Below are 12,211 nucleotides of genomic sequence, written 5' to 3' on the forward strand. Positions count from 1 at the left end.
TGCTTCAGTTTGGCACTTCAGAATCCAAACCCCCACAAAACCAACAAAAATCCCAGGACAAACCCATCCACTATAAATAGCTGCTACTATTCAGAAAAAAAAATCTTTTATTTCAGAAAATTAAGGGTAAAAACAAATTATTAACAAATCTGGAAACCTTGAAAGACCTTGCAAAACCCAAATTCAGCGAGGCACTTATTCCAAGTCCCAAATTGGAACCACTGTCTCAGAGGAACAGAGCATTTTTGTCTCCTGCAAAACTGCTACAGAATATGAATAATTCACCATATAAGTTAAACTTCAGTGTTCAAATTCCCCAATATGCCTGGTAGTTACCACACAGTAACACAACACAACACCTACTGAAAGTCACCAAAATGCTAATCATGTCTAATCCATCAGCTCTTGCTTGCATGCCTCGATTTTCCAAGGATTCATCCCTCCCTCTGTTTAACAAGTAGTTGAAAATCAACCTTTTGGATAGTTTACCACTTTCTCAAAATAGCAGCCTAACAAGCAGACAACAATGCTAAGATCATGGCAGGACACATGACTGCAATAAACAGCTCTGATGTGAAGTGCTCCGTGGCTCCTCCTGCCACCACCACTGCACAAACTCCAGCTGTCTTCATGGCAGACACAACCCCATGTTGCCAAAATACTCACATTTCCTGATGCTAATCCCATGACCTACATTTAAAAAAAGAATCATACTGATGTAATATTTAAGCATAAAAATCTGGACTGTAACAGGTCACTTCATTAATCCTTTCTAAATGCATCTGGAAGCCATGTGCATTATAAAAAAAATCATTTTAATATTCTAGGTACAGCAGAGAATTTCTATTAAAAAAAAAAAAGAACTGATATTAGAAGGTTAACAGATGCCTAAAGTCAAATGCTTAAAATAACACTTTTTAAAAAGAAAGGTCTTAAGAAATCTTTGAAGTAGTTCACAAATATTAATAACTCTTGGTACTTTAATGACCCAAGCCCAAACATTTCCTAACTATATCTTTTCTGTTTTCCTCTCAAAGAAATTCCCATTTAAGAGCATTTTTACACTTCCTGATAAGAACCAGGCATGGAAAGTTAACTTATTTTAAGAACAAAAATTACTGGTATTTAGTGTCAGTTTTCAACAAAGCTGTATTTATTAAATCACAATAAGCCAATATTCTAGATTTTATTCAAATTTATGCAGTTAGTCCTTCTGGAGAGCAACACATTTACAGATAACCTCATCAATTTTATCCAGCTAGTCAGTGATGTTTTTACTGTTTCTTTCCTGATATCACCATTTAAAAAGATAAAAACCCCAAAACCAGAGTAAAAACTAAGAATCTGCTTATGCATCAATTTCTAGCTACATTTATCAAAAAAAGTCACTGAAAATTATCATTTGCTAAAGTATCCCCTTATCCAAACCCAAGCAATTTTGCTGTCACATACTACCAGACCTCCCTTCAGACTGACAAACAAAACACATGCAGCACTGAAGGAGAATATATTACTATTAATTAACCAACAGAGAAATGACTAAGCATTTATTACTAGATGCTTCTATCTGCAGAACCTTACAGTAACTGAACAGTTGTTTCTTACTTCAACTGTCATTTTTCATTGCTTCCTTCAACTCTTTTATCATGACCCTCCACTTTTTACTGCTATTTTCCCTTCATTTGCAAAGCCACCAGAATCTGTATTTACCTAAGCAGGGCAGAGGACATGCACCACAAGAATATTGCAGTCTTGCTTTAATAATTAAAAACTAAAGTAAGACTGTAATATTCCTGTGATATTACCAAGCAATCAGGATATTATATTTTGATAGAATGTGTGATCTCTCATGTCTATCAGCTGAATCTATAGGTTTGGGGTAATTCACAATCCAAGCTATACAGAGAATGTTTTCACCTAGAAGCCAGAAATGGAAGCACACAGCTGTAGAAGTTCATAGTGCACCAGGGTGACAGAATCATTACACAGCAAATGAAAACACTTCACATGCCTAAATTCATACAGTTGTTTCTTTTTAATGGAAGTCAACATTAAAACCATCTTTATTCAGGTATCCAACCAAGTTTTTAATCCACACTTTAAGAACACACTTATATTAAATTGCAATCCTATTAAGAAACTTAATTCTTGAGAATTCCCGTTAAGTATCCAAATATTGTCTTTTAAAAGTCACTTCTGGGTAAGGCAATATTCAAGCAGCCTTCAGTTCATTTTCTGTGATTTAAAAATGCTTAGAAGTCATCACAAAGATTGATGGATTTCTCCATCAGGACGATGTTCTGCTCAAGCTCTCCCCAAAGATGTCCCAGTAGGTGCTGAGGAGAGCCCAGCATGTGACTGGATCACACTGCACTGAATTCCCGGGCAAATAAATGAATGGGGAGATGCAAAACCTGGCAGAGGCACCTCCTGTTACCAAAATCCCAAAGATTACAATGAAATCCATCAAGTGGATCAGCTGCCCTGTCAGGGATTAAAGTGTAAGAGAACAAGTGGGTTCCAAAAGCCTGGATGGGATTTCTCTCTGCTCTGCTTGCCAACACATCTGTCTTGGAATGATCTTCACCTTGTTAAAAATCACGTGCTGGTTCAGATATTACCATTACAGTGACATCAGCAGGTACATTAAGATCTTCACTACAATATTTATTACATTAGAGGAGGAAATGGGTTCTGTGATCACTTACTTACAAGAATAAAAAAAAACCCTCCCAGAAACAAAAATTGTGGAATAGACATGAAAAATACTAACATGAAAAATAAATCAGTAAGACTTTATGCCTGCATAAGCACAGAAAATCAGCAGAAATCCCCATTATTGTGTTTTGTATTTCCATACATTTTAGCTCTGCTATTTTATCAACAGGAGCTGAATCATCCATTTTGTTCTACATATGCCAGCTAATAAAGAGTCAACTGAGTCAAAGGAGAATCAACTGTTTCCTGTCTACACCCTTTTAAAAAATACAACCAACTTCCAGAAAGCTACACTTAGCTACCCCACTTTTTACATCCTTAAAAGTAAATCCATTAAAAAATAAGGATGAAGAGTCAATCATATTGGCATATCTCTACTCCATCTAAAGGAGATTACAGATCTAAAGTGATCTTTTATGGCCAACTTTGCTTCAGAAAAGCATTTCCCTGATCTTAGCACCAGGCAAGGCTGAGCAGCTCACATGCTGTCATGTCTCACTGCACCAAGGCCCTCAGAACACTAATGAGAAACACTAATGAGAAACACATTTTGTTTCCAGGAGCAGCAAGACAGTCCATATTCCATCAAACCTCAATTGTGTTTCTCCATACGGATCAAGAGCTGCACCCAAAATGCCTTTTGCTGTCAGCAAAATCCTGAGAGAGCACTTCAGAAACCAGGGATTCTTCTTCCTGCTCTGCCTTAGAACCACTGAAAGAGCAAGCAAGCTTTTACTGTATTAAGCTTTCATGAAGTAAAAATAATAAGAAGAAAAATCCAACAGAAGCAACAAAAGTAATTCCATCTTCAAGGCAGGCTGGACGTGAGTTGATAACTACCTTCACACCACAGCTGCTGTCACATCTGCCCCAACAAAAATAGGGGAGTTAAGACATTGGAACAAACCATCTGCTCCTTTGTGCCTCTGCTACACAGACTGTACAAAGCCTCAGAGATCAGCTAAAAGCAAAATATTCGTTCTTTACAACCATGTAAAAGATCTTTATCCAAGCCCTAGCTAAAAACCAGAATACATTCAATTCACTGAAATAAGAATTTAGTGTTCAAACAGCACAGTGATCTTCAGTAAGAGATTAACAGAGCACTGTTAGAATAGGTTTAGCTATACCATGAAAAACAGCTGCTTTCCAGCGCCAGTCTGAAGACGAGAAGCATTTCAGTGTACCTTATAAATCAACAAAATATATTATATGCATATAGCAGATAAAAGATATTCAGCAGAGATTAAAATATGGCATTTCTTAAATCTTCTCACCCCAAACAGACTGAGAAATACTTCGTTCTCTAGCCCCAAAATCAACATGCCCCATCTTTAATCAGTGTGCAAGCAGCCCCATTAGTTTTGAGAGCAATGATTTATGTCCTGAGTAGCTCATTGATTTCTCCCCATTGCTGTATTTTGATACGTACTGTTTGTACAAATTAAGGTACAGAAGAACAAGAAAAGCAAGGCTGAGCCTGAAAAGTCAAGTAACACAGGAGACCTTGAATCCATTAGACTGAGAAGTGTGGTTTGGGAACACACAAGGCAACAATGCTCAGTGCTGATAGGAGAGCACAGCCCAGGGCCAGTATCACAGCAGAAAGCACAAAGGTACAGCAGGAAATACTTGCTTTCACCCTTGGACATTCCTTTTCCCAAGGCATCTGCATTAACTCTCTGAAAACTTCTGGTGTTAATCTTTAAGTACCACCATGCATTCCCAGAGATGATATCTATCTTGTTAGGTGATCGAAATATAGAGGAAAACGTGAAAAACAGAAAAAAAAAAAAAATTGAGTAACACCAGGGAATTAACTGAGAAAAACAAAACTGAAAACATCTGAAGGCAATCCCACCTATTCCATAGGAAAAAAAAATACCTGCAAAGAGGTGCCAAACCAGCAGCCAGGTAGGAAGGTTGAGCCCTGGAGCTCCTGAAGCTCTGCCCTGGCCCTGGAGCCTCAGCACAGCCGCTCTGGATGAGCACTGGGTGCTTGCCTGGAGCTGCTGAGTGCTCCCAGCCATGAGTGCTGTGCCCAGAGCTTGCAGCCCCAGAGCAAGCTCTGCACAAAGCTCCCCCACCCTAGAGCAGCAGAGAGCGACTCAGGAGGATAAACCACAGCACTTCCTGAAATGCTGAACTTCAGTACTTCCTGAAACTTCATCTACTGCCCATGGTTAGAAGAAGAAAGGAAGAATTTCAGTCAAACCAACCAATTTGACCTCACTGTGCAAAGTGTCTATGATATTTTAGTTTCCACATACAAAAACCCATTTCCCCAACACCTCAGGCACCTTTTGAAGACCCCACTACTATGTCAAGATTTCAATTAATTAATAAATGGTTCTTGTTCAGTGCTATTTTCTGTGAGTACTACCCAGCATTTTCAGCAAGGAACTTGCACAGTGAGTCTTCAGGCACTGGCCAGATAATATCTGACAGCTGCAGTGAAATGCAGGACTTGGTAACCTGCAGCACAATTAAACTGCCATGAGCATCAAGCAGCCTGTTCCTGATCTTTGTACAGACACCACCTTTGTTACACAGACAGCAGCCTATCTTCAGAGTCCTGCCACTTCACAGAGAACAAGAATATCAAACATATGTTCCAACAAAGACAGCTCCTCAATTAGTACAGTATCAGCTTATTTCAAGCACCAAAGATTTCAGCAGACTACCACAGCTACTTTGTTTTTCTAGACAAACAGAGAAAATTACCACACCAACCTCCCAACACACTTGTTAGGCTATGTGAAAAACAGCAAAACTCCCCAGAGTTTTGGGAACCAGAATGACAAAATGCAAGAGGACCATACACAGATTTCTCAGCATCTTGAGGCAGGCGTAGGCCTGCTCTGTTATGTCATTTACCGGAAACAAAATGTAGTAAGTTTTGTATTATGCAGTTATAAATATTTTTTAGATTTTAGATATTGAAATCTAAGTTTACTTTTTTATTTTGAGATTCAAGCATTGCTATGTTCAACATGTACCTTGAACCACTGGGTGTTAACCAACATGTATCAGCTCAAATATAATTTAAATAAAGTTAAACATGACAGAACTTCACACATATGACTAAACCAGACTTTCTGCACTAGGTTTCACCACAAAGATCTTACTAGAAAATATCAGTATTGCACATATTTTAAACTAAGGAGAAAGTTCAGGGACTTGTGATCAGTGCTGTTGCCACAGTGAACATTTCTGCCTGGCCTTACAAATGTTACTACTGAGGATAACCAAGCATTGACTTCTAAGATCTCTGCATCAACAACAAAGACACATTTCTACCATCTTCTCTATGGTTTTAACCTTGCAGCTTTGACCCACCTCCTATCCCTCATTTGTTTTGGTAAATCCCTCAAATACCTACAAAACTCCAAACAGTTGGACTAAATACAAAGTGTTTTGTGTGATTTAAGAGATTTAATTTCTCCAGTTACAGAATAAAACTGTGTTCCCCACAGATTACAAAAGGGCAGCAACACCCCAAGCTTGCAAGGCACATCTGGACAGGACATGTGATCTCCAACATCTGTAAGCACAACATCCTGCCCAGCCACCCTCAGGAAAAGAAATTTGGGAAAATATTCCATATTAGCACAAATGTGCCAGTGAGAAAGTCCTCACAGTAAGGAACACCCCATTAATATTGGGCATGCGTATTTCTGTATCCGTGCAAGTTAAACTCCAATTTTGAGGCTCACAATTAAAAGATTCTTCTGCCAGATCAGTGTTGGAAATTTTAATGTTCCACAAAAATAAAACCCACTCAGCTTGTCAAATGACATCGTGATTTTACAAGTAATTTTAGATAACATCTATTTATTGACAGATTTTAGTAAATCCTGAAATGGCAGGATAAACACAAAGCACACATGCCTGAGAAGACTTTTAAGATGGTTCCTTCCACCTAATCCAAACCAGGCAAAAAAAGCCAGAAATGCAGTAAGAAAGATGTACAGAATGAACAACTCACCTGTAACAGTTCAGCAGAAACTCTTTCTTTAAGAAAGAAAATAAGTGGCATCAGCTGCTGTAATTAAGGTTACTGTAACAGAAGACAAGGCATCCCTTTCCTGTCAGTGAAGGCCAACACCCACAGCTGCCTGACTCAAAGTCATACAGAAAGCCTTGAAATTTCTCCTTTATTCCCTCAACCCCAGAACAGTTTGATTTTGTCATGAGGATGAGCCAAATCAGCACTGATATCTGAACTGATAAAATATTCCCTAAACCTACTTTCATACACAGCATGCAGGAGTTTGGATGGAGCTCTGAGTTTCCAGAGAGAAGTATTTTGGTTTTACTTTTTTTTTTTTTTCCTTTGCTGGGGGAAAAAAAAGGAACAAGCTTAAAATAGTGACAAAAATCTATACATAGCTTTGAATATAGGACCACGTTACATAAAGCTACAAAAAATTATCTAATCTATCTAATTACAGATAATTAATATTTTCTTTTTTTGGGGAGTGCTGGCAGGCATTACTGCAGTTTTCAAGAAGACATCAAAAATATTCTCATCTGAAAAAAACATGATAAACATAACTGACATGAAATTGTAGGCAAACCTTCTTCAGATCAAGGTAGGAACACACGAAAAAATATTTAAGTATACACAATTCAATTAATCCTTATAACATCTAGAATGTATTTCTCTTCTAAGAAGAGAACCTTTAGAAATTTCAGTGATGAAGCTGATATTCTACCTCCTCAAAATATACTTATTTTTAATGAAGCAGTTTCAGGCAAACTACTTACAGAAATGAATTACATTTCCCATAAAAATGGCAGCTAGGTTTTTAATCAGCCTCTTTCCCTTCACTGTATTATATGCCACTAATTTTTCCTTCATCAAGTTCTAAATATGATCTATGAAAATAACTCCAAGATTTAGCCTTTCTTTACCACCTTCAATTACAGAGCTACCTTATGGCTTGTCTCCTTTAGGCTCCCTCAGATCACCTTCCTCAAGTCTTCAGCCTCATTTTCATTTATCCATTATTAGGATTCCAAAACAGACACAGCACAGAAGATCATTTTAACCCTTCAAGTCCCATCAAAAGCAGAAATAACTGCAGGTCTTCCCTTGTTTTCAACTATTCTTAGTTACCATGGACTATCTGACAAGAGGAAATATATTCATTAATCCAGGTCTTCAAAATGTCTACAACACCTTCCAAAGGATTCCAATTTTAAACCTGCTGGAGTTCTTTTATTGGATTTTAACAAGACTTAAATCCAGCAATATCTCAACATTTGTTTTTTAACTACTTTCTCAACCCCTTTAACTGCTTTCTCAACCCCCAAATACCAATAACCAGGTCAATGTGGGACACCTGGACACATCCCTGTTTTCTGCCACTTTAGGCCAGAGCTGAAAATCCTGCAAAGAATTTACAAGTTATTATTTCCACGGCTCCTTACAAACTACACTTCCAGAATGTCCCCAAAAAAGTAATTTTTTTTTTTTTTTTGCTAACACATAAAAAATTCCCATGTAGGCATCTAATTCCAGCACCCCCACTAAAACTCAGAGTAAGATATACATAGCAAGAGACACCACATCTTGGCTGCTTCCAGATGGCACCATGAATATTGTCAGTACTCCCTAGCCGGGTTCAAGACAGAAAATTCCTGCATTTCTAAGAATATACTGGGCAAGGGAAACATCACCCCCTGTAACCAGTACACTCAAACCCTCCAGACAGCCAGAAATATTCCATTATATTTCAAGAGACTAACAAATCTTAACATATTCTACAGCTCTCCTATAAATGCAGTGGACAAGTATTAACACATTCATACGTTAATTCAATTGTATTTAGTACAAATGAATACTCTTACAAGATATTAAATGCAAATAACTCATTTTAGAAGGTCAGCTGTTAAAAAAAGAGGCCAAGAAGATGTGATTTTTATGTTCACAGAATTATTTTTAAGCATGTATTTCTATTCCAAGGCTAACCATCTCCCTTCTCTCTACTCAGAAATCCTCTACTATTTTAATAAAAATGCAGTATTCTGCTAAAAACCTATCTTGGAGTGTCCAAATTTTTGTACTAGGAAGCCTTGCAGAGTTATTTACGCTGATTATTTTGGCATCTCAAGTAAAGGTACTGCTCATAGCCAGCTCAAAGCTTTTAAAAACCTCTTAATGTTCTGCTCAACTACCAGTTGGCTCAAGTATCTATGGATTCTGCATACATTTCTGTTTGGTGAAAAACAAATCCACACTCACAAAATCCCCAGCACACTGGACACCCTGTGAAGAAATAATAAATTGAGACACTATGTTAAATAGAAACATAGGGGCTTGGGGGTATTTTTGTTTTTTATCATGACCTTGGCTAATACTAGTTCCAACTTTATCAGTGGGGAGAAAAAAAACATTTTGAATGGAGTATGTATTCTTTTCATTTTCAGTCTGCACTTGAAGCAACCAAGAGACTCCCTTCAAAAATTGTCCACTTTATCTTCAGTCACATGCTTAAGCAACATTTCATTAATGCAAGCAAGCTGCTTTCAAGGTTATCTTATTTTTTTTTTTTTGGCCACATAACCAGTAAAATCATGTTAAAAAAAGACCACATCTAAAATTCTGCCATGACCACAGGCATCAGAGGCTCCAAGGACAACTCACCTAAAGGTAATTCAACAACTGGAATGCCCAATTTCCCATTTCAACTTGCTCATAACAAAGCAGCGCTAAATGCAATTGCTGAGACAATACGGTGTGCCATATGGCTAAAACTGGATATTAAAATTGAGAATATCAATTACCAATCCACTAATGCTGAGAGCCAAAATCCATGGACAGTAAGAATTTAATCCAATTCAGTGCCTAGAACATGAGCTGAGCCCGGTGTAGAGGAGACGAATCTACTGCTGGTTTCACAGAGAGCAAACAACTCCAATTTTTTATTACAGTAACTACAAAACCAGCTGAACCCAACACTTGCTTAACATCCCCAACCACAGCTCCAGGCCTGGTAGGAATCTACAAAAACAACAAAAGTTTCAGATGAATTGGCATCTGGTTTCACAGGGATTGAGAAATCATAACTAAGTTACTATTTAAGAAGCAGTTTAGTTGTTTTCCACATGACCAAATTGAAGCCTCCAAAGCACCAGGAAGTTACACAGTGCAGCCAACATCTTGCTTCATTTCAGGAAAAGGCATCCTACAAACACAATCTATATTTCTACTATAATTAAAGGGCCTTGGAATTGCATTAGTTGAAGGGTTTTCTTATTTTAAGTAAACTAGTTTAATGGTTCAAGCTTTAAAATTTTTAATAGCTGTGAAGGGTTTCTTCTGGGATGATTATTAAGAATAATGCCACACAAAATTCTATGCACTCCCTGATAATACAAAACTTCATTGATTACTTACAGAAGAGTTCTCATTAAGTCCAAATACAGCATCTCCACATTTCCATGAGGCATGGAGGTGATTTAAAAAACTGTACTGCTAAGATTTCCTGTGGAATTTTAATTTACCACGTTGTCAAAAATTTCATGCTAGGATGCCTGCTACGTACTGACTTAGCAGCTGCAAGGACTCAACAAGGATAAATGTAATTTATCTTACCCAAAACAGAATCTCACTTCACTCTGCTCCTTTCTGATCCTGTACTAAAGGGCCAAAGTAGTAGTAACAAAAAAATTGCACAAGTAATTTCAGGTTTAATAGGACATTAACATCAATGGAACTAATAGTTTATTGGGCATTATTCTTAATTTAAAAAAAAATGTTCTTGAAACATCAGAGGAGTAAAATGCACTCTGCTAATTTCAGCTTTTTTTTTTTTTTAATTAAGAAAAACACCAGCACTGCAAGCCTCAACTGAAAATGAGCTCTGCTGTTCCCAGCTTCCTTATGCATGAGCTACAGCTGGGTTACTACAATAAACTAACAAACAACTGATTATACATTAAGTAATAGATAAACAGTAGTAAAATGTTTGATAATATCAAAGGTTTGGAGGTCACTTGAATACAGGAGACATAACAAGCTTTTCTTATTTTTCTTGCTGGGAAGTGTATTGTTTTAAGCCTGAGTCCAGTATATCAAATATTAACCAAGCTATTTTATTTAGGCTACAAAGTTAAGGTGTTTGGCACTACAGTGAAATATCACAGGAGTTACAAATCTAAAGTCCATTTTTCTCAGAAGATACTAAAAACCACATGTAAAAGGCTTTAGAAATTTGCAGTGTTGTTTTGAAACAGACTGCTCAGACACAGAGCTGTTTTAACACCCCCTCAAGCCCTTCTTATTCTTGCCCATTAAAAGAACAGTTATCCAGAGGATGGCAGTAATTCTGGGTCAGCAGCAGCCTTAAACCCTGCACAAATTGTGAGTGTTCTGAAGCAGACAGGAGACTCTTGTGTCACAGAAAGACACCTGTCTGCACATGCTCTGATCTGAGGATTACCTGGCCAGCAGACCCACGGCCCAGCAGCCTTTGTGTACCTGGGCTCTACGTGTAAAAACTGGTTTTTAGCAACAGGCTTAATAAAAACTAGGGACCATTTTGGTGGTGTTAAGCAGGCACTGCAAAGTAAAAATGAAAATTGTGTCACCCCCTTATTCAGTTAAGAGCCTATATGAACGTTTCAATAAAACTATTTACTCCTCCCACCTGGTTGCTATCTGGAGGAGCTCACAAAAATTAAGAAAAAAAAACAAACCACAGATTTCTCACAGCAATCTTCCAAATGCTCCTCCTACCCCCACCCCAGAACAGAAGAAAGCAAAGAGAATGAGAAAGTAAATCTAAAACACAATTACGAAATAAGATCTAGTTTGGCAAAGCTGGGGTGAGGAGGAGTTGAAAAATGAGAGCTGCCTTGCTGCAAACGCCATCTTGTTGCAGCTACTGGGCCCAGGCACAGAGAGATCCATTCATTCACAGCAAAAAGAAAATCAAACAGACACCCTGGCTAATCTGCAGCCACCAAAACAACTACACTATTATCACCCCTTCTCCTTCTCCTCTCCTCAAGCACAAGGGAGAGAAATAAACCCTGATCTACCACATTTAGGGACGGATTTAGGTATTAACACATCATCTTCGTATTCTCACACATATCGACAGCATTTTTGCTTGATTCACATCCTCGTGTCCACATCAGCTTAAAATATGGGATAAATGTCTCACGATTAGGTGCAGATATCCTACAGCAGCAAAACGTTTAATTTTTCAGTCTTAAATCGCCTCCCCAAGTTGAGCCAACTATTCTCAAAAGCTGTTTCAACAATCACTTAAGCCTTACATTTACAGTGCTTTCCTCCTATTTCCTCCTGTGGAGACAATACATAATAACGTGGCAGTCTGCACATCCTAGAAAGGATGCCTGGTTTAAAACGAGTCCCAGCCGTGACTTTGTTAGAGAATAATGAAATATCACATTCGTTAAAATTTCAGTTCATCTTCAGGAATGATAAATTGACATCTTACAACAACCTCTACATCAT

General features: G+C 37.8%; 1 protein-coding gene across 25 annotated transcripts in view; it reads right to left on the reverse strand.

Annotated features, from left to right (window-relative positions):
• Positions 1-12,211, reverse strand: part of GNB1 (G protein subunit beta 1) — a 34,880-nt gene that overhangs the window by 21,049 nt on the left and 1,620 nt on the right. The window lies entirely within an intron of this gene.

Source organism: Lonchura striata, chromosome 21, assembly GCF_050655825.1.
Source record: "Lonchura striata isolate lonStrDom1 chromosome 21, ASM5065582v1, whole genome shotgun sequence".
Lineage (NCBI taxonomy): Eukaryota > Metazoa > Chordata > Aves > Passeriformes > Estrildidae > Lonchura > Lonchura striata.